Source organism: Orcinus orca, chromosome 9, assembly GCF_937001465.1.
Source record: "Orcinus orca chromosome 9, mOrcOrc1.1, whole genome shotgun sequence".
Taxonomy (NCBI): Eukaryota; Metazoa; Chordata; class Mammalia; order Artiodactyla; family Delphinidae; genus Orcinus; species Orcinus orca.
The window spans coordinates 92,496,299-92,519,506 of NC_064567.1; the positions used below are offsets into that span (position 1 = coordinate 92,496,299).

At 41.9% G+C, this 23,208-nt stretch overlaps 1 long non-coding RNA gene across 2 annotated transcripts in view; it reads right to left on the minus strand.

The window, feature by feature from the left end:
• Positions 1-18,048, minus strand: part of LOC117203531 (uncharacterized) — a 57,866-nt gene extending 39,818 nt beyond the window's left edge. The window contains exons 1-4 of one of the 2 annotated variants that reach the window (XR_004486323.2): positions 17,762-18,048; positions 16,689-16,786; positions 14,748-14,971; positions 13,769-13,975 (exon numbers count right to left, since the gene is read on the minus strand). This is a non-coding gene — a long non-coding RNA (uncharacterized LOC117203531). The remainder of the gene's footprint in view (positions 1-13,768; positions 13,976-14,747; positions 14,972-16,688; positions 16,787-17,761) is intronic. The other variant, XR_007479091.1, reaches the window with a different exon arrangement.
• Positions 18,049-23,208: the final 5,160 nt, after the last annotated feature.

Genomic DNA, 23,208 nt, shown 5'->3' on the forward strand with positions numbered 1-23,208 from the left:
TAAAATTATATAACGTGGCTTGGACGCTACTGGTCTGGGCCCATGGTATTTATCTGACGATTTCCACAGTTTCTAATCCTTTGGAACTTAACCACTTCCCTAACATGACCTTTCTGGTTTCTCCTAGTTCTTTCCCTCCTGGACAGCCCTATTCTATTGCCCACGGAGCTGTGTGACACATGCCAGCTCTTGCTGAAAAGTCCTGCTGGAGTGCCCCAAGTTGCCCACTCCATTGCTACATGACTCTAGCTGTTAGAAGATTCTTTCTTATACATCAACCAAAATAGGCTTCCCTGAGACAGCTTTCTATGAGAATAAATGAGCCATGGTTAATAACCTGATAGCAACACATTTATGCCATTTATTCAGTCGAGTCCCTATTTAGTTTGTTTTCAGGTTTCTAAAATGTGTATTATGATAATCATCCTTATGTTTAAATTTTTATACACATATTAAATAATTTGGATAAATTCTTACTAATACAATCTTTTAAGCTTTTGACACTGTTCTGTATTACATGAACAACATTGGGTATTATAATTTTTAAGATCTTTGTAATTCTTATAAAATGGTAATTTTGTTAAAAATTTTACATTAAAATGGTTTAAAATGTTTAAAATGGTAATTTATTGTTTTCTTTTGTGTTAGTATATTTTAACTTTCTTTGTTTATTTAGAACTTAATTTCATCTCAAGCTCCCTTTCTGTTGATGGTAGAAATTAAACAGAATTCAAATGCTAGTTCCTATGTGCATGTTTTCTTCTAGAGGTGATCTATGCATTTTCTACACAAATGTACCATATAATACACGTTTTTCTCTGCCTTTCATTTTCATATTTATTCTGTTTTTAAAAAAGAAAATCCTAGGTTGCCTTTTTAAAAATATTTAGTTGGCTGCACCGGGTCTTAGTTGTGCATGAGGGATCTTCGTTGCCATGTGCAAGATCTTCAAGGGCCTGGGGATCCAGTTCCCCGACCAGGGATCAAACCTGGGGCCCCTGCGTTGGGACGGTAGAGTCTTAACCACTGGACCGCCAGGGAAGTCCCTAGGCTGACTTTCTAAAAAGTCCTCCTTCACAAATGTCACTGATTACCTTAGCCTTGTAATAAACACAGGAATCCACTTTAAGGAGCAATTTAGTTTCCTTTTTTTTTTTTTTTTCATTTCACCCTTCTTTCCTTTATTTCTACTTGTCTTTTCTTCAGATGGAAGAGTAAGCAGTCAGATCCTGAGTGCCCCGGAACCCCCAGTGGACAAGTTTGCTCACCCCTGCATCTTGTGAGCTGGAAACGGTGGGCATGAAGGCCCTGGGCCAGGCTGCAGAATCTCTCCACTAAGACCTGCTGATGGAGGCAACAGGTAAGAAATGACTGAATTCTTCTTGTAAGAAGTCCCAGCCTCTCCTCCTCAACCCCCCAGGTTCATTCCTTTCTTTTATCTCTTTGTCTCAGTTTAACAATGCTTTACATATAACTGGCACTATATAAATACTTGTTGAATGAATGAATGAATAAATGTAAATATCAATGGGTGAATGCTAACCCTGGAAGTATCTGGTTAGGCTTGTTAAAGCAACACCGAAGATTTTCATCTGTGTGAATGACTTACCATGAATGACCAGTGATAGGGTAGCACAAACACCATTGGGATATCATAAAATCATATATTGTTAGAGCTGGAAGGGGCCCTTGAGCTTTGCATGTCCCAAGGTTCCCAACTGATGAATACCATCAGAATCTAGCTGGCAGGTGTATTTACTTAGCTTGTAGTCTTGCTGCTGATGTTGGTTTTCCCCTTGGAATTAGTTACCAACATATAAATACTGGAAGACTTCATAAAAAGTGTTTTAAACTGGAGTGTCTGGGACTGCTAGGTCCGTAGCTACACACAACACCCTGGGCTGAGCCGTTGCTGCCCTATTTTAGATGGGATGCGTTCTATTCATCAATGGAGCCCCCAGCTGCACACAGTGCACCTGACACACACACACAGGACTTGTCCGGCCCTGGGAGAGGTTGCACTTGTGATGCCTAACCTAGTCCAATGCCAATGTAGATAAGGAAACTGAAGCCCACTGAATTTACCTCCCTAAACAGTTTGCTTGATTTTAGCCTCATCCCTGCACTATCTTCCATCTACTTCCAGAGTAAGCTCCGGAAAACACAAAATTGACTAGGTCACACCCCTGCTTAAAATCCTTTGGTGGCTCTACTAGATCTAAAGATCCCAATCTTCTTATCATGGATTATGAGACCTTTCAGTGGAAAGTCTGCTTTGCCAACTTTAACTCGGACAACTCTGACTCACCAGCCACACCAGGTATCTTCATGTTCCTCTACTCTGCCATGTCCTCTTGTGCCTCAGCGTCTCCATATCCGCTGTTCCCCTTTCCTAGAAGGCGTCTCCCTATCTGTTTATGTGTCTGACAATTTATTCATATTCAGTACTTAGCACAGGCACCTGTGATTCTCCCCGGTGAATCCTTCCACCCTCACTTCATCGTCTCTACCATGGGACACAGTTCACAGTCCTCTTTATAGCTCCTGGAACCGTTTTTTATGACTTCCCCACTAGACTGTGTGCTCCTTGAGGAAAGGAACCACAGATCATTCATTTTTATCTTAATTATTTATCCCAGTGCTCAATAAATGTTGAATGAGTGAATGACAGCCTTGCTCCAGGTGACTTTGTTAGTGACATAGCTGTGAGACACTATGGTCTTCCCCTGATTTCCTCCTGTAGCGTTATGACCAGGAGTCCTTTGCAAACAGAAGAGAGTGTAGGGACAAGCTTCACTCTTCCCATATTACCAGACTGTCTCAGGACCCTTAGTCTTCAGGGTTTGTTGATTTTATTCCTCCTCTTTCTTCTATACATATTGTATACCTCATCTTGGCTTCAGCTTCTCACTTAAAAAATTGACTCCCAGGGCTTCCCTGGTGGCGCAGTGGTTGAGAGTCCGCCTGCCAATGCAGGGGACACGGGTTCGTGCCCCGGTCCGGGAAGATCCCACATGCCGCGGAGCGGCTGTGCCCGTGAGCCATGGCCGCTGAGCCTGCGCGTCCGGGGCCTGTGCTCCACAAAGGGAGAGGCCACAACAGTGAGAGGCCCACGTACCACAAAAAAAAAAAAAAAAAAAAAAAAAAAAAGACTCCCAAACATCCATTTGACTCCAGATAATTAACACAAGCCAATCATGGAAATTCTATACTCCATGCCAGTGGGTTCATAAATGGTTTGCAGCCAAAACCTGGCCAGTGAGATGTGAAGAGAATCCTGCTGGATGGAAGATAGCTCTGAGACATTGTCCACCATCCTAAAGAAAAGCCATGAGAACAGATGTCTCCTCCCTTTATCATCTGGACATTGTCATTTCAGAATTTGATGTATACAAGTGCTAAAAATATCCTGCCACAAGCCTGAAAACGAAGCCAATATCAAGGATGACAGAAAGATGGGAAAAACCTGGAATGAAGGTATCACTGAACAAATGAATTAACCAACCCTGATTCTTATTACCAAATGAGGGTATATTGGTTTTTTAAATTTTTATTTATTTATTTATTTATTTTTGGCTGCATTGGGTCTTCGTTGCTATGCGCAGGCTTTCTCTAGTTGCGTCAAGTGGGGGCTACTCTTCATTGCGGTGCGCGGGCTTCTCATTGCAGTGGCTTCTCTTCTTGCGGAGCACGGGCTCTAGGTGCGCGGGCTTCAGTAGTTATGGCACGCGGGCTCAGTAGTTGTGGCTCACGGGCTTAGTTGCTCCATGGCATGTGGGATCTTCCCGGGCCAGGGCTCGAACCAGTGTTCCCTGCATTGGCAGGTGGATTCTTAACCACTGTGCCACAAGGGAAGTCCCTAAGGGTATACTGTTAATTGCTACGTTAGATAATAAACTTCCTTCCTGTTAAGCCAGTTTAAGTCTTGTTTCTATAATTTGGAATCAAAACATGTTACCTGATGTAGTTCTTCAATTCCCACTATCATTCCTAAAATAACTACATATAATCCTCAACTTTCTAATCCCTTTTTTAGTCTGTGAATAGCGTATTATATAAGCTTTGGGTGATCTAAAATTGAGCACCAAGGAGGAACCAAGATGGCGGAGTAGAAGGACGTGCTCCCACTCCCTCTTGCGAGAACACCAGAATCACAACCAGCTGCTGGATAATCATCGACCGAAAGACACTGGAACTCACCAGAAAAGATATCCCACATCCAAAGACAAAGGAGAAGCCACAAGGAGATGGTAGGAGGGGCGCAATCACGGTAAAATCAAATCTCATAACTGCTGGGTGGGTGACTCACAGACTGGAGAACACTTATACCACAGAAGTCCATCTACTGGAGTGAAGGTTCTGAGCCCCACGTCAGGCTTCCCAACCTGGGGGTCCGGCAATGGGAGGAGGAATTCCTAGAGAATCAGACTTTGAAGTCTAGTGGGAACTGATTGCAGGACTTTGACAGGACTGTGAGAAACAGAGATTCTACTCTTGGAGGGCACACACAAAGTAGTGTGCGCATCGGGACCCAGAGGAAAGAGCAGTGACCCCAGGGGAGACTGAACCAGGCCTACCTGCTAGTGTTGGAGGGTCTCCAGCAGAGGTGGGGGGTGGCTGTGGCTCACTATGGGGACAAGGACACTGGAAGCAGAAGTTCTGGGAAGTACTCCTTGGTGTGAGCCTTCCAAGAGTCTGCCATTAGCCCCAGCAAAGAGCCCAGGTAGGCTCCAGTGTTGGGTTACCTCAGGCCAAACAACCAACAGGGAGGGAACCCAGCCCCAGCCATCAGAAGTCAAGTGAATTAAAGTTTTACTGAGCTCTGCCCACCAGAGAAACAGTCAGCTCTACCCACCACCAGTCCCTCCCATCAAGCCTCTTAGACAGCCTCATCCACCAGAGGGCAGACAGCAGAAGCAAGAAGAACTACAATCCTGCAGCCTGTGGAACAAAAACCACATTCACAGAAAGATAGACAAGATGAAAAGGCAGAGGGCTAGGTACCAGATGAAGGAACAAGATAAAACCCCAGAAAAACAACTAAATGAAGTGGAGATAGGCAACCTTCCAGAAAAAGAATCCAGATTAATGATAGTGAAGATGATCCAGGACCTCGGAAAAAGAATGCAGGCAAACAAGAAGATGCAAGAAATGTTTAACACAGACCTAGGAGAATTAAAGAACAAACAAACAGAGATGAACAATACAATAACTGAAATGAAAACTACACTAGAAGGAATCAATAGCAGAATAACTGAGGCAGAAGAATGGATAAGCGACCTGGAAGACAGAATGGTGGAATTCACTGTGCGGAACAGAATAAAGAAAAAAGAATGAAAAGAAATGAAGACAGCCTAAGAAAACCTCTGGGACAACGTTAAACACAACAACATTCGCATTATGGGGGTCCTAGAAGGAGAAGAGAGAGAGAAAGGAACAGAGAAAATATTTGAAGAGATTATATTTGAAAACTTCCCTAACATGGGAAAGGAAACAGCCACCCAACTCCAGGAAGCACAGTGAGTCCCATACAGGATAAACCCAAGGAGAAACATGCTGAGACACATAGTAATCAAATTGGCAAAAATTAAAGACAAAGAAAAATTATTGAAAGCAGCAAGGGAAAAATGACAAATAATATACAAGGGAACTCCCATAAGGTTAACAGCTGATTTCTCAGCAGAAACTCTACAAGTCAGAAGGGAGTGGCATGATATACTTAAAGTGATGAAAGGGAAGAACCTACAACCAAGATTACTCTACCCAGCAAGGATCTCATTCAGATTCAATGGAGAAATCAAAAGCTTTACAGACAAGCAAAAGCTAAGAGAATTCAACACCACCAAACCAGCTCTACAACAAATGCTAAAGGAACTTCTCTAAGTGGGAAATACAAGAGAAGAAAGGGACCTACAAAAACAAACCCAAAACAATTAAGAAAATGGGAATAGGAACATACATATCGATAATTACCTTAAACGTGAGTGGATTAAATGCTCCAACCAAAAGACACAGGCTTACTGAATGGATACAAAAACAGGACCCATATATATGCTGTCTACAAGAGACCCACTTCAGACCTAGGAACACATACAGACTGAAAGTGAGGGGATGGAAAAAGATATCCCACGCAAATGGAAATCAAAAGAAAGCTGGAGTAGCTATACTCATATCAGATAAAATTGACTTTAAAATAAAGAATGTTACAAGAGACAAGGAAGGACACTACATAATGATCAAGGGATCAATCCAAGAAGAATATATAAGAATTATAAATATGCACCCAACATAGGAGCACCTCAATACATAAGGCAACTGCTAACAGCTATGAAAGAGGAAATGGACAGTAACACAATAATAGTGGGGGACTTTAGCACCTCACTTTCACCAATGGACAGATCATCCAAAATGAAAATAAATAAGGAAACAGAAACTTTAAATGACACAACAGACCAGATAGATTTAATTGATATTTATAGGACATTCCATCCAAAAACAGCAGATTAAACTTTCTTCTCAAGTGTGCCCGGAACATTCTCCAGGTTAGATCAAATCTTGGGTCACAAATCAAGCCTCAGTAAACTTAAGAAAATTGAAATCATATCAAGCATCTTTTCTGACCACAACGCTATGAGATTAGAAATGAATTACAGGGAAAAAACCGTAAAAAACACAAACACATGAAGGCTAAACAATACGTTACTAAATAACCAAGAGATCACTGAAGAAATCAAAGAGGAAATCAAAAAATACCTAGAGACAAATGACAATGAAAACACGACGATCCAAAACCTATGGGATGCAGCAAAAGCAGTTCTAAGAGGGAAGTTTATAGCTATACAACCCTACCTCAAGAAGCAAGAAAAATCTCAAGTAAACAATCTAACCTTACACCTAAAGGAACTAGAGAAACAAAAACAAACAAAACCCAAAGTTAGCAGAAGGAAAGAAATCATAAAGATCAGAGCAGAAATAAATGAAATAGAAACAAAGAAAACAATAGCAAAGATCAATAAAACTAAAAGCTGTTTCTTTGAGAAAATAAACAAAATTGATTAGCCAGACTCATCAAGAGAAAGAGGGAGAGGACTCAAATCAATAAAATTAGAAATGAAAAAGGAGAAGTTACAACAGACACTGCAGAAATACAAAGCACCCTACGAGACTACTACAAGCAGCTCTGTGCCAATAAAATGGACAACCTGGAAGAAATGGGCAAATTCTTAGAAAGGTATAACCTTCCAAGACTGAACCAGAAAGAAACAGAAAATATGAACAGACCAATCACAAGTAATGAAATTGAAACTGTGATTAAAAATCTTCCAACAAACCAGGACCAGATGGCTTCACAGGTGAATTCTATCAAACATTTAGAGAAGAGCTAACACCCAAACTTCTCAAACTCTTCCAAAGAATTGCAGAGGAAGGAACACTCCCAAACTCATTCCATGAGGCCACCATCACCCTGATACCAAAACCAGACAAAGATACTACAAAAAAAGAAAAGTACAGACCAATATCACTGATGAATATAGATGCAAAAGTCCTCAACAAAATACTAGCAAACAGAATCCAACAGCACATTAAAAGGGTCATACACCACGATCAAGTGGGCTTTATCCCAGGGATGCAAGGATTCTTCAATATATGCAGATCAATCAATGTGATACACTATATTAACAAACTGAAGGAGAAAAACCTATGATCATCTCAATAGATGCAGAAAAAGCTTCTGACAAAATTCAACACCCATTTATGATAGAAACTCTCCAGGAAGTGGGCATAGAGGGAACCTACCTCAACATAATAAAGGCCATATACGACAAAACCACAGCAAACATCATTCTCAATGGTGAAAAACTGAAAGCATTTCCTGTAAGATCAGGAATGAGACAAGGATGTCCACTCTCACCACTATTATTCAACATAGTTTTGGAAGTTCTAGCCACGGCAATCAGAGAAGAAAAAGGAATAAAAGGAATACAAATTGGAAAAGAAGAAGTAAAACTGTCACTGTTTGCAGATGACATGATACTATATATAGAGAATCCTAAAAATGCCACCAGAAAACTACTAGACCTAATCAATGAATTTGGTAAAGTTGCAGGATACAAAAATTAATGCACAGAAATCTCTTGTATTCCTATACACTAATGATGAAAAATCTGAAAGAGAAATTAAGGAAACAGTGCCATTTACCATTGCAACAAAAAGAATAAAATACCTAGGAATAAACCTACCTAGGGAGACAAAAGACCTGTATGCAGAAAACTATAAGACACTGATGAAAGAAATTAAAGATGATACCAACAGGTGGAGAGATATACCATGTTCTTGGATTGTAAGAATCAGTATTGTGAGAATGACTCTACTACCCAAAGCAATCTACAAATTCAATGCAATCCCTATCAAATTACCAATGGCATTTTTTACAGAACTAGAACAAAAAGTCTTAAAATTTGTATGGAGACACAAAAGACCCCGAATAGCCAAAGCAGTCTTGATGGAAAAAAACGGAGCTGGAGGAATCAGACTCCCTGACTTCAGACTACACTACAAATCTACAGTAATCAAGACAATATGGTACTGGCACAAAATCAGAAATATAGATCAATGGAACAGGATAGAAAGCCCAGAGCTAAACCCACGCACCTATGGTCAACTAATCCATGACAAAGGAGGCAAAGATATACAATGGAGAAAAGACAGTCTCTTCAATAAGTGGTGCTGGGAAAACTGGACAGCCACATGTAAAAGAATGAAATTAGAACACTCCCTAACACCACACACCAAAATAAACTCAAAATGGATTCGAGACCTAAATGTAAGATTGGACACTATAAAAGTCTTAGAGGAAAACATAGGAAGAACACTCCTTGACATAAATCACAGCAAGATCTTTTTTGATCCACCTCCTAGAGTAATGGAAATAAAAACAAAAATAAACAAATGGGACCTAATGAAACTTCAAAGCTTTTGCACAGCAAAAGAAACCATAAACAAAACGAAAAGACAACCCTCAGAATGGGAGACATTATTTGCAAACAATTCAATGGACAAAGGATTAATCTCCAAAATATATAAACAGCTCATGCAGCTCAACATTAAAAAAAACAAACAACCCAATCCAAAAATGGGCAGAAGACCTAAATAGACATTTCTCCAAAGAAGACATACAGATGGCCAAGAAGCACATGAAAAGCTGCTCAATATTACTAATTATTAGAGAAATGTAAATCAAAACTACAATGAGGTATCACCTCACACCAGTTAGAATGGGCATCATCAGAAAATCTACAAACAACAAATGCTGGAGAGGGTGTAGAGAAAAGGGAACCCTTTGCACTATTGGTGGGAATGTAAATTGATACAGCCACTATGGAGAACAGTACGGAGGTTCCTTAAAAAACTAAAAATAGAATTACAATATGATCCACCAATCCCACTACTGGGCATATACCCAGAGAAAACCATAATTCAAAAAGACACATGCACCCCAATGTTCATTGCAGCACTTTTTACAATAGCCAGGTCATGGAAGCAACATAAATGCCCATCAACAGATGAATGAATAAAGAATTTGTGGTACATATATACAATGGAATATTACTCAGCCATAAAAAGGAATGAAATTGAGTCATTTGTTGAGATATGGATGGATCTAAAGACTGTCATACAGAGTGAAGTAAGTCAGAAAGAGAAAAACAAATATCATATATTAACGCATGTATGTGGAACCTAGAAAAATGGTACAGATGAACCGGTTTGCAGGGCACAAGTTGAGACACAGATGTAGAGAAGAAACGTATGGACACCAAGGGGGGAAAACCGTGGTGGGGTGGGGATGGTGGTGTGCTGAATTGGGGAATTGGGATTGACATGTATACACTGATGTGTATAAAATTGATGACTAATAAGAACCTGCAGTATAAAAAAACAAACAAAAAAAATCTAATACTAATTTTTCTTTGGGTTATTTGTATGGAAATATGTTAATATGTTTCAGACATTACATGAAATTTCTAAAACTCTTATATGTTCTGGTATAATGTTATAAGTCATAATTCAAGTTATTACTTTAAAATGTATATCTCAGAAATAACTAAATTTCCTTGTCAATTGCATTATTTTGAACTTTCATCAAATCTTTAACCGTGGTCATTTTTAAGTCTTTTGTCATTACAGACAGTTCTGGGTGTATTCTGATGCTTTTTCAAAAATGTTCCTATAAAAGGGTTTCATCGGGCTTCCCTGGTGGCGCAGTGGTTGAGAATCCGCCTGCCCATGCAGGCGACACGGGTTCGTGCCCCGGTCCGGGAAGATTCCACATGCCGCGGAGCGGCTGGGCCCGTGAGCCATGGCCGCTGAGCCTGCGCGTCCGGAGCGTGTGCTCCGCAACGGGAGACGCCACAACAGTGAGGGGCCAGCGTACTGCAAAAAACAAAACAAAACAAAACAAAAGCGTTTCATCTTCAAGGAATTCATGGAAAAGACTCTGACAAGTACAGGTTTCTGGTAACTGACTGTACTGCTGAACTGAATAAATAAGCATTTTCAGAAATCTAATGGAAAACTGATGAATTCATAAAAGTGCTAACAAAAGGTCAAGATGAAAAAAAATTAATTACATGGGACTGAGTGAACTGATGAGGATGATTATAATTTTTGTGACTTTCTGTTTGAATAAAAAAAAAATCCCACAAGGACTCAGAGGCAAAAAACATACAAATCAATTTTCACTGCAAAGTAACGGAGCTGTTACAGTGGAGGATTACTGGACTGAATGTCAATATTATGACATAGTGTGATTGTGTTTCGTGTTTGGTAATTGCAATCATTGTTGCTTTTGTTGTGGTCATCCATTTACAATGCTTGGTGTCAGTTTATTAAGCTCTTGTAAAAATAAAGTACAGTGTGTGTGTGTATGTGTGTGTGTGTGAAAAATAAATTAAATACAATTGAGCACCATAAAGGGGGAAATGACATGAAAAGGAATTCTTTAAGTATTTGTTTTCTTTGTATCCGTTCTACACATGGCTCTTAATTATTAATAAAGCATATCTTAGAGGGGGCCACGAGTGAGCCTCACTTCATTATTCCCTACTGTGGGCCACGCTGTCAGTTTCTCTTCAGGCTTCAGCCACAGTCTTTCCTTCCTAACTCCACCCAGATTTTGTTTATAAGAATACCCATCCTCTTTATAGTCACAGTACCCCCAGTTCTAAGAGTAAGCCTGATTCTTCCATGGATAATTCCACTACCCCTTGTCGACGATCAGTTATGAGTGATCCCATGACTGAATTCCAGCCAGGGAGACATGAGGGGAAGTCTATTAGGAGGCTTCTAGGAAAACTTCCCTCATTCCTAAGAGAGAAGTCATCCTTTTTCCTCTTATTTCCCTGTGGGAACGTCGATACTGGAATTGCTGCTGCTATCTTATTATGAGCTTGAGAATAAAGCCAACTCCAAGGATTTCAGAAGAGAAAGATGAAAAGAACCCAGGTCCTTGACGGCACATTGAACTGTTCAATTGACCAATGCTGAAGCACTCCTCATCTTAGTTGAAAACTTTCGTAGTGCAAGATAATGCATTTTCTTACTTTTAAGCCCATTTGATTTAGACTTTCTGACGTTTGCTCTTAAAACATCCACATGATACATCTCCAAAATGTGGAAGATGTCTTGCACTTAACCACTTATTACTTTCCTCATAGCCCTAAGTTATTTTTGTATATTTTGTTTGCTGGTTGAAAATCAACTTTTCATTAAGCATCTGACATGTGGGTGATGTGACTTGAAAAGGATATTTCAGGAATCAGCTATTGTTCAGTTCTCCTTTCCAACACAAATCAAATGGTACATAATTGTATTGGTCAGGATAGGATAGGGTATGATGCAGTAACAAACCCTAAATCTCAGTGACTTGGCATATGTTAGACGAAAGCTCTTCTCCATCTGGCGACTCAAGAATCCAGCTTTATTCTCTGCAGAAATGCCTGCCTTCTCAATCTGGGGCTCCCAAGGTCACCATGGCAGGGAATATAGTACAGGGAGACAGCACACCAGCTATTAAATATCTCCATCCAGAAGTGACACACATCACTTACATTCACATTTCTTTGGCAAGAACTGGATACACATCTTGCCATCCTTAATAAAGGGACTATATAAAAGATGATGGAAGTGATCCTGGGCCAGCTCCAAGCTTTGAACCTTAAGAAGGTCTGGCAGCCTCTGCTTTTGCAATTTGGGGATCCCTCGAGCCACCAGGTCCAGCTACTCTTCTGGCGGGACCACGTAGGAAGACCCTGTGGAGGGGCCACAAGGAGAGGGCGAGGCTCTAGGACTACTTGGGGGGTGACAGAAGTCTCATCTCAGAACTTCAGCTGAGCCCAGTCTTCCTCTGCCTTCACCCAGGGGCCAGACACGAGAGTCAGGACATCTTGGACATTCCAGCCCCCGCTGGCAGGTGACTGCAGCTTTATGAGAGACTGTTCATAAGACCAGCAGAAGAGCCATTCAGCTGAGCTTTAGTCAACTCACAGAACCAAGGAAAATAATAAAATGGTGGTTGTTCTAAGTCACTAAGGTTTGTGACATAACTAAAATGGCCACCAGGCAGCAATGCCCCCAGAGAGGGAGCCTGGGGATAAACATTTCAACCTCACTCTTCTCTCTACCTCTGATCTCCTTGTAGGTGCTCCCCATAAATTGAACCTAATTGGAAGCAGAGGGCAAGGGAAGCTTTGATGTTATCCATAAAGGTCAGCCTCTCAGGGCACAGATCAGGGGAGAGAAGAATGGAGACTGGATCTGGAGAGGCGAACAGAAGCTATTCAGTAGGGTTCACCCCCTGTGCCCTGCAGCATCAACTCTTGATCTCTGTGCAGGTGAAATTTTGTCTCCCCATCATGGGAGATACTCAAAGTCCTTCAGCTTCCATATTACCATAGGGAAATGTTTATTCAGTCATAGTCCCAACTGAATCTAAAATATTAGCCAATACTAGAGCTTTTTTATTTTTTGGCCATGTTGTGAGACATGCGAGATCTTAATTCCCAGACCAGGGGTCGAACCCGTGCCCCTGGCCGTGGAAAGGTGGAGTCTTAACCACTGGACCACCAGGGAAGTCCCGACTCTAGCATATTTCATATCAGGTGGCTAGGACAAGGGGGAAAGGGATGTGGAAAAATAATTAATTGATATGTAAAACATAGCTATGACCATCCCTGCTTCTGTGACTGGTCATGAGGTCTAAGCAGGTGGTAATTATAGCTGCATTCTTCCAGATTAGCTTCATGTTTTTCTTATCCTCTGATACCATGTCAGCTGGATGGGATCCTTTACCCAGTAGGGTGACTCAAACCTTCTTTCCCGTGGGGTTTCAGTTCTTAGTGGTTTTGCTTTATTGTACCGCTACAGTTTCCTATTGACTGGGAGAGTTGGCCAATTGAGTACTACGAGGCCTCCAGTGAATCCTCTGGGCTCCAAACATAGTTCTCTGCCTTTCTTGTGTAGCAGCAACCCAATTTCTCCCTGGTAATCAGGATCAATGACCCAGCCAGCACAGTAGCCTCATTCTCTGCATTCCTCCCTTGGGCACTAGGATCTCTAAGGGACGCTAAGGTCACAGAGACGGAAAGCAAAAATTCTTCAAGTGTACGGTGTGATAGGGAGAAGAAGCACTCTCACCTTTGACCCTTGGTGCCCATGCATTCTGGCTAGGAAAAAGAAGGCACCAGAAATTGACCACCGGTTAAAAGCATACCTGGATTTATAAATTGGCAGCCCAACCTCACAGGGTGGTGTCTCCCAGCTGGTGTCTAGACTGAGCCATCAGCAAGCCACTTCACTGTTCTGTCAAGCAAGCTACTCCTGTGTAATGGAGCACGTGGTGAGGTCAGCGAAGTCCACAGGTGCTGAGGGCAGTGCTCAACTTACTGCCATAAAATGCATCCCCTCGTCTCAGGCAACGCTGTGTGGGATACGATGGTGGTGAATAAGGTGTTCCGAGAGAACAAAAGCTGGTGGAGTTGGCAGAAGCGCTGAGCTCTTGCCACTGATTTTCCAAGATTTATCTTTCCAAGCTCCTGACCAACTGAGTCACTGTCCGTGTGTCACTATAGTTTTGTACCTCAGGCTACCTCTTCTTTTTTCTTTATTGAAGTAGAGTTGATTTACAATATCGTGTTTGTTTCAGGTGTACTGCACTGTAGGTCCAACAAGAACCTACTGTACAGCACAGGGAACTATACTCAGTATTTTGTAATAACCTATAAGGGAAAAGAATCTGAAATGGAATATATACACATACTTTCACTATATATATTGAACTATACCCTCTCTCTATATATATCTATATCTATCTATCTATATCTATATCTATATATATATACACACACACTCAACAGAGTATATCTATACATTGAGCAGAGTTCCCTGCGGCAGACTGCTAGTGCAGCGGCCCTCACTTCTGGCGGGTAATGGCACAACAGGCAGGTCCATCAATAAATCTGGCCTATGTTTTTCCCTTTTCTGTTAACTGGCGGTATGGAACTCCTTGCAAGGCACTGGTGTGGACTGAGAAAGAGGTGACAAAGCAGAAGGAGCTGGGGGGAGGCCTGCCACCTGCTTATGCAGTTTCCTTGTGTCTTCCTGACCTGCTTATGAGACCGGGCATACCATTTCTATTTTATAAGAAATCTGCTGTGCACGTCCAAATTTTGATATTTTGGTAGAACACATACCGCTGAGTTCATTATGGGCAGTTTGGGTCACAGGTGTCTGTCAGGGCCTAGTTATCCAGGAGTTTTGTTTTGTTTTTCAGCACATAATAGTTGATGGCCTTTTAGGAGCTGAGTCCTTCCATTGAGGGATGCAGCTGAGTTCTTAGAAGGGGGCTGGAGGAATAAATATCCTAACCTCCCTCTTCTTCCTCTCTCTGAGCTCCTTGGTTTGTCATGGGCTGAACCTAAATGGAATCCAGAGAACAGGGGGTTCATTGGTGATTGTAGACCATATAGGTCACCCTCCCAGGGCACAAAGCAGGGTGGACGGTGGATCTAGAGAGGCAAACGGAAGATATCCTGCACATCGGGTGAGTATAGTAAAGGGACACACAAAGGAATTAAGAATGAAGTGAGGGACTTCCCTGGTGATCCAGTGGTTAAGACTCTGCGCTCCCAATGCAGGGGACCCAGGTTCAATCCCTGGTCAGGGAACTAGATCCTGCCTGGGGCAAAGAAGATCCCGTATGCCGCAACAGCCAAATAAATAAATAAATAGTCCAAAAAAAATGAAGTGAAAGATAACATTTAAGCTGGGTAGGGGGAGTAATGAGGACGTGGGAAGAGGGGGACAGCAGTGAGAAAGATGCAGGATCTTATAACTACAGGTCCAATGGGGGTTACAGAGTATTTAAGTGGGAATACTAAGGCAAGTTGGGAAGACAGAAGGTGTCTGTCAGAGAAGGGAACCGCTTAAAATAAAACTCTTGTGTGAAATACTGGTCATGATAAGGTTTAGAATAGCCCTGTCCAGTGGAACTTTCTGTGATGATGGACATGATCTATATCTGTGCTGTCCAGTTCTGTAGCCACTTGCCACATGTGGCTATTAAGCACTTAAAATGTGGCTAGTGTGAGGACTTCCCTGGTGGTCCAGTGGCTAAGACTCCACGCTCCCAATGCAGGGGGCCCAGCTTCAACCCCTGGTCAGGGAACTAAGATCCTGCCTGTGGCAAAGAAGATCCCGTATGCCGCAACTAAGACCCGGCACAGCCAAATAAATAAATAAGCATTAAAAAAAATGTGGCTAGTGTGACTGAGATAATGAATTTTAGATTTTATTTCATTGTAATTAATTAATTTTATTTTTGATAGCCAAATGGGGCTAGTGACTACTGAATTGGATAGTACAGGTCTAGAGTGTGACCACGTCAGCTGCTTTATTGGGAGGTGCAATCTAAGGGCAGCAAAGAATGACGGAAAAAAGGGAGCAGAAGCAAATACATGTGGTGAGTTACAGAGCTGGTCACAGCCTCACAGGAAAACACACCGGTCACACAGGACATCTCTGGAGGTGCCACGTGGCAGTGCTGTGGGAACAGCCCATCAAGGGCAGGAAGGAAGATACACTTGTTTGCTGGCTTCTTCTCATCTCCAAGGGTGCCCCACAGGGTGTTAATTACTCCACACTTCTGGGTTGTGCTGGGAAAGCAGCACTTCATCTAATCTGGAAGCTGTGTGAGGAGCCAGTCAGTAGGTCACTATGGACCTGGGTGCTGAAGCTGCTGCTTCTTGAGTGGGCATGAGGGACCTCAGGCCAATGCCATGCTTTCACTCCCAGGGAGTCTGAGTCACCTGGGGCATTAGGAGATGAGGTGAGCTCCACTGAGCAAGAGGCCAAGGTCAGGAGGTAGGGTCAGGGGGAGCCAAATGAGTCTGCAGTAGTGTATGAACTCAGTCTTGTATATTGTGAGTGACCTTGGGCAGGTCAGCTAAGTACTTCAAGTCTTAGCTCCCTTTTTTGTACAATGGTAACAGGCCCTACCTCGTATGCTGGTTCATATTATTCATACACATCACCCAGTATTATTTACAAGAGCTTTGTAACAATAGGTGACACAGCCATCATTCTTGCCATTTCACAGATGTGGAAACAAAGAGAGAGTAGACGAAAATACTTACAAATGCTATAGCCAGAGTCCCTCTGACTCAACTTCTTACTCTTTCCACCCTGTCACATGTCCCCTTGAGATTTCATCTGAGGACTGAATTTCAAAACCCTAAGAGAGAGGATTCAAACATGAAAGTGAGTTAAAAGTTATACACGGGGGCAGATATTATAAAGGGTAAAATGTGTGTCCAACGACATTGATTTTATAAAGTAAAATGTACTTTGAAATCAGTTTACAAGCATAGTTTTATTTATTTTTAATTTTTTTAAAATTGGAATAGAGTTGCTTTACACTGCTGTGTCAGTTTCTGCTGTACAGCAAAGTGAATCAGCCATACGTATACATATATCCCCTCTTTTTTGGATTTCCTTCCCACAAGCATAGCTTTAGAAGCACTCCAAAAAAATGTTTGTTTTGAAAGAAGTTATTTCTGTTGAATCGTACTGATCTGTTGAAGCATAAAACATAAGACCCACTCTTCCGAACAATTTTCAGAGGACGCAGTCTCATTTGCCAGGCGAGCGCAGCAGGAGAGCTGCTATCATTGAGACCACACATGCTCTGACTTGTCAAGACCTACCTTCGTGTTTCCCCCTGCCAAGGAACAGGCTCAGCTATCATGATCTCTAATCCCTTGGATGCAGCTGCCTGTCAAAGACTGTTAGAGCCCAAGCCACACAGCTTTCACTGACAGCAAACCTCTTTCCGATCTGAGTTCCGAGGAAAAGAACGCAAGATGGAGGGATTAATGGAGCAAAGACCCTCCAGACAGTATGAGTAAAAACTTAATGATGAAAATGAGATGTGTGAACTGTTAATATTTTGCACTTCATGTACATAGAGAGTGAAATCAAGACTCTCTTAAAAATAGGGTTATTACCTTGTAGCCTTCAAACTCTCTGAGTAAGACGATATGGGAGTGACAGTAAGGGACACAGACAGAGCTCTTAAAGAAGCCTAGCAGTTCCCGGGAGCACACAGCACAGATGAGCCGTTTCAAAACTGAAGACATTTCCTGTGAATTACACGGACGCCATAGGGCTATGGAAACAGAAACTGGCACCTACTGACTGATGTTCTTACCCTGAGAAGCAAATGGTGGAAGGGATGAGAAGGTCATCCAAATGTTAGACCGAGTCAGGTGTCCTGGAGACCCAGGGCCTCCTCATCGAGAGAGAGGCAAACAGGGGCTCTGCGTCTCCAAACTTGCTCCCCTAGTCCTAAACCAGAAGGTGATGGTGGCAGTGCCAAGATACAGTGAGGATCAGCACGGGCTCCTTTCATGGGAAGCTAAGAGGTCGTCTACTACTGATGTAAACACTTCCATGAACTATCTCCAAGGCCACTTTTTTTTTTTTTAGTAAATTTATTTATTTACTTTTGGCTGCGTTGGGTCTTCGTTGTTGCACGCGGGCTTTCTCTAGCTGCGGTGAGCAGGGGCTACTCTTTGTTGCAGTGCGTGGGCTTCTCATTGCGGCGGCCTCTCTTGTTGCAGAGCATGGACTCCAGGCACGTGGGCTCCGTAGTTGTGGCACGTGGGCTCAGTAGTTGTGGCTCACAAGCTCTAGGGCGCAGGCTCAGTAGTTGTGGCACACGGGTTTCGTTGCTCCACGGCATGTGGGATCTTCCCGTGTCCCCTGCATTGGCAGGCGGATTCCCAACCACTGTGCCACAGGGAATTCCATCCAAGGCCATCTTTAATGATATGGAAAGAGAGTCCCAAATATGTTATAGTCTGGAATGGTAGAATTTCAAATAAACTTTCCACCAGAAGAGATAGAAATGGTGCTGTCAGAGAAGATACATGTCTGCTTTACGTGTTTGTGTTCTTGTGTCCAGAATGTTGCCTGCCATGGATACAATAGGACAATCTCTGTCATCAATGCTGATAGTAACAAGGCTTGATTTAAAAAAATTTTTTTTTCCCTGGGCTTTCTGGAGTTATTATTTGTTTACCTTTCACTTTCAGTGGTCAGGGGATGAAAACACATATGTTTTGACTTCACATTGTCTTGTGAGGCATTAACCAGCTGTCCTTTCATGAACAGCTGTGAACATAAAAATGTTTCAATACTATTATGTCTTCTTTAGACAAGTTCTCATTTTACCCCCCCTCCTTTCTCCTTAAGTATACAGATATCACTCAAGGTTCTGCTAGTTATATGATGTTGAGAAAATTATCTAATTTCTTTGATGTTACATTTCTACATTTGCTTAATAGGGATGATAGTAATGCCTATCTCACAGGGGTGTTCTGAAAAGTAAATGAGTTATTATCTGTGAGCGTCTTCAGCAGGATGTTTAGTGGACTGTAGGTATGCATAGGATTATTGGATTAAAAAACATGCAAAAATGGGACTTCCCTGGCAGTCCAGTGGTTAGGACTCCGAGCTTCCACTGCAGAGTTCGATCCCTGGTCAGGGAACTAAGATCTGGCATGCTGCGTGGTGCGGCCAAAAGTTAAAAAAGAAAAAGCAAAAATGACAACGAAGTTTTACTTAGCTGACATTTCAAATTTCCCTTTTGAGTCTGCTATGAATATCAGAAGAAAAAGGGAAAGGAGCAGGAAATAGTCAATATTTTAGAAAATACTTCAGAAGAAAATCAATGTCATATGGCCCAAACTTTTTTTTTTCAGATTTAGGCCAATTCTACCTTTCCTGAAATATGGTCAGGAAAGTTTGAATTTTCTTTTGATTTTGAGGAATTTTCTTTAAATCAAAGACCCCTAAACATCTAGATTTTTCAGAGAAAATACAAAGAATTAGGAAAAGAAAATCCTGCAGCATTTCTGGTTTCATCTGGATTGGAATTTATAGATTCTTTTAAAAAAATTTTGAGAGATTTTTAAAATTTATTTATTTATTTTTGGCTGCGTTGGGTCTTCGTTGCTGTGTGTCAGCTTTCTCTAGTTGCAGCGAGCGGGGGCTACTCTTCATTGTGGTGCACGGGCTTCTCACTGCGGTGGCTTGTCTCGTTGCGGAGCACGGGCTCTAGGTGCATGGGCTTCAGTAGTTGTGGCATGTGAGCTCAGTAGTTGTGGCTTGCAGGCTCTAGAGCGCAGGCTCAGTAGTTGTGGCACACGGGCTTAGTTGCTCCGCAGCATGTGGGATCTTCCTGGACCAGGGATTGAACCCGTGTCTCCTGCATTGGCAGGTGGATTCTTAACCACTGAACCACCAGGGAAGTCCCTAGAATTTATAGATTTTTATCAAATGTTTTATAATTTTTTATAAAATGGGAAAACTATTTAACTTGCATGAATCTTGTCATTCTCAATTAAAATTTTGTGCAAAAAACCTCATACAATAAGTTACTGCTAATAACTAGAGAGGTAAATGGAAATCAAGTTTTTAAAAAAACATCAGCAATAAATAGTGATTGCCTACTATTTTATGTAATACGCTAAGCAATGGGAATATACTTCAAATTTTCAGGAAACTAACATTCAAGTCATTCAAAAGGACAGTTAGAAGAGTTGACTGTGAATGCATTATTTTATGAGAAAACAATCCTCTTTCTTTGGTAGAAATTTTGTTTGTTTTTTCTACATGATTTTGTGTAATTTGGTGTTTACCCGGGACACCCCTTGTGGGGAGGAGAAACAGGGCGATTGAATGTAAAGGGATTTGAGGGTGAGGCTAGGCAGAACAGGCAGGGGCTTGATTATTCATCTGGCTTGGAATTTGTCTGGTTTATAAATGAGCTGAGAACTAAAGTCATTATTTAGAAACAAAAGGAGAAACTTTCTCATTAAGACCAACTTTATGGTCATAAGATTACAAGTCCGCTAGGGAAATTAGGGTCAGGAGAGAATGAGTGAAGATGCCAAGCTAGGATGAATTAATCCAGTAAGATGCTGTGGAAATACCCAAGATAGCATACATCTCAGCTTTGGAGAGATGAAGAAAGTCCCTCCTTGGAGGAGGGGAGACTTAAGTTGAACTTTTGTGGGTACATAGGAGACACACAGGAGTCAGCCATGGGAAAGAGGATTGAAAAAGGAAGGAACCACACCCAGGAGCTCTGGTTCAAAGACCAGCAAGCAACACATTTGGATTGACTGGGATGCTGAGAGGTGAGGCCAGAAAGGTGACCAGAGATTAGATAAAGAAAAACCTTCAATCTGTCATGAAGGCAATAGAGATCCATTAAAGGATTTAGGTTAGGGGAAGACTTTAAGCAGATTTGCCTTTGAGTAAGATCCCTCAGGACTAGTGTGAAGAAGAGATTGAGGGAGATAGTCTAGATATTGGCCAAAATCAAAGTCTTAGAGGGAAGAAAGTGACATATAATAAACCTGTTTTTCAAGTTTAATCCAATTTTAATTTCCTCGTGTTACTCTTAGAAGCAACCCAGACATCTTATTTAAAAATTAATTAATTAATTATTTTTGGCTGCATTGGGTCTTCTTCGCTGCGTGCGGACTTCCCTAGTTGCAGCAAGCAGGGGCTACTCTTCGTTGTGGTGTGCAGGATTCTCACTGCGGTGACTTCTCTTGTCGCAGAGCACGGACTCTAGGCATGCAGGCTTCAGTAGCTGTGGTACGCGGGCTTCAGTAGTTGTGGCCTGTGGGCTCTAGAGTGCAGGCTCAGTAGTTGTGGCGCACAGGCTTAGTTGCTCCACTGCATGTGGGATCTTCCTCGACCAGGGCTCGAACCCGTGCCCCCTGCATTGGCAGGCAGATTCTTAACCACTGCGCCACCAGGGAAGACCCAACTCAGACATCTTGAGTAACTACCTAAATATATAAATTCAATTTGCAACCTTCATGTAAATATATACGGCTAATGTGTTGGTAGATTTTTATACAAACAAGAATTTCAAGACAAGCTGGATGTAGTTCTAGAGATGATTTTCCCCTTGTGCAAGCTCAGTGGCTGGATTCCTTTGATTTATCATTTAAAATCATTAGTCATGTCAGATGTTATGAACAATTGTATAATTAAGGGTATATACGCCCTCTCTGAAGGGCGCCTCTATGAAACACAGATGGCACTTTCAGGGTTTTTCGTATGTGATTTAAAACTGAATTCACCAGTGATTTTAAAATGAATTCTTAATTTTTTAGTTCCTTGACATTGTAAACCATAACATTATGAAACTCAATGGTTTCATTTCTATAGTTTAATGCAGACTCAGGATTAAAGACTATCATGATCTTCACAAAGATAAATTCTGGGAAACATAAAAGTGTGGAAACGTGTACATTCTGTCTGTTCTTTGAAAGACAGAATTGTCTCTATTTTTCTCCAGAGACAGGCAGTGCCTTCTGCTACTCCTGAAAACTTTACTCAGCCATTGGCCTCTTCTATTATTACTGGCAGAAAAATTTAGTTCCTTACCTTCGAGAGCAACTTCCTGGCAAGCCTGAGAGTAATACCTACCTACCTTTCAAAACCAAAGAATATAAAAGAACTTATAACTCAAAGTAACAGTCACCTGCCCCACCCCTGGACCATTTTCCAGAGGCAACTACTTGGAATCATTTTCTTGCTATTAATCTAATTTAGACATTGTCTTTTTACTTCCTGCTATGACAGGAGAGTATTTAGCACACTTATACCTCAGCTCAGTTCACTTACTTCCCTCTCATTTCTGTTAGTCACCTTCCTACACTGTATTTAGTTTCTCTATTGCAGAGGTTGCAAATGGATGGCCTGAAGGCCAGATCTGACTGTAGATGTGTTTTGTTTGAATTGCAGTGAGTTCAAAAACAAAACAAAAAACAAACAAACAAAACCCCAACATGAAAAAAATGATAAGATTTAACATTTAAAAATTCCAAATGTTTAGCCCCACAAAAAAGTCAGATGCGGGGGACATCCCTGGTGGTGCAGTGGTTAAGAATCCGCCTGCCAAGGCAGGGGACACGGGTTCGAGCCCTCGTCCGGGAAGATCCCACATGCCGCGAAGCAACTAAGCCCGTGAGCCACAACTACTGAGCCCGCGAGCCACAGCTACTGAAGCCCATGCACTTAGAGCCCCTGCTCTGCAACGAGAAGCCACTGCAATGAGAAGCCCGCGCACCGCAACGAAGATGGCCCCCACTGGCCACAACTAGAGAAAGCCTGCGTGCAGCAACAAGACCCAATGCAGCCAAAAATAAATAAATAAATTAAAAAGTCAGATGCTGCACGTTTTAGTTTCCTAGGGCTGCCATAAGAAAGTACCACAAACCAGGAAGCATAAAACTTAAAACAACTCTCACTATCCTGGAGTCTCGAAGTCTGGAATCAGGCTGGTAGCAGGACCATGCTCCCTCTGGAAGCTCTAGGGAAGAATCCTTTCTTGCCTCTTCTGAGCTTCTGGTGGTTGCCAGCAATTCCTGGCATTCCTTGGTTTGTAGCTGTATCACTGAAATTTCTTCCTCTCTCTGCATGTGGCCTTCTTCCCCTCTGTGTGTCACGTCTCTTAGTCCAAATCTCCCCTTCTTGTAAGGACACCAGCCATTGGATTTAGGGCTCACCCTAATCCAGTATAACTTGCCTTTACGAATTACATTTGCAGAGACACTTTTTCCAAATAAG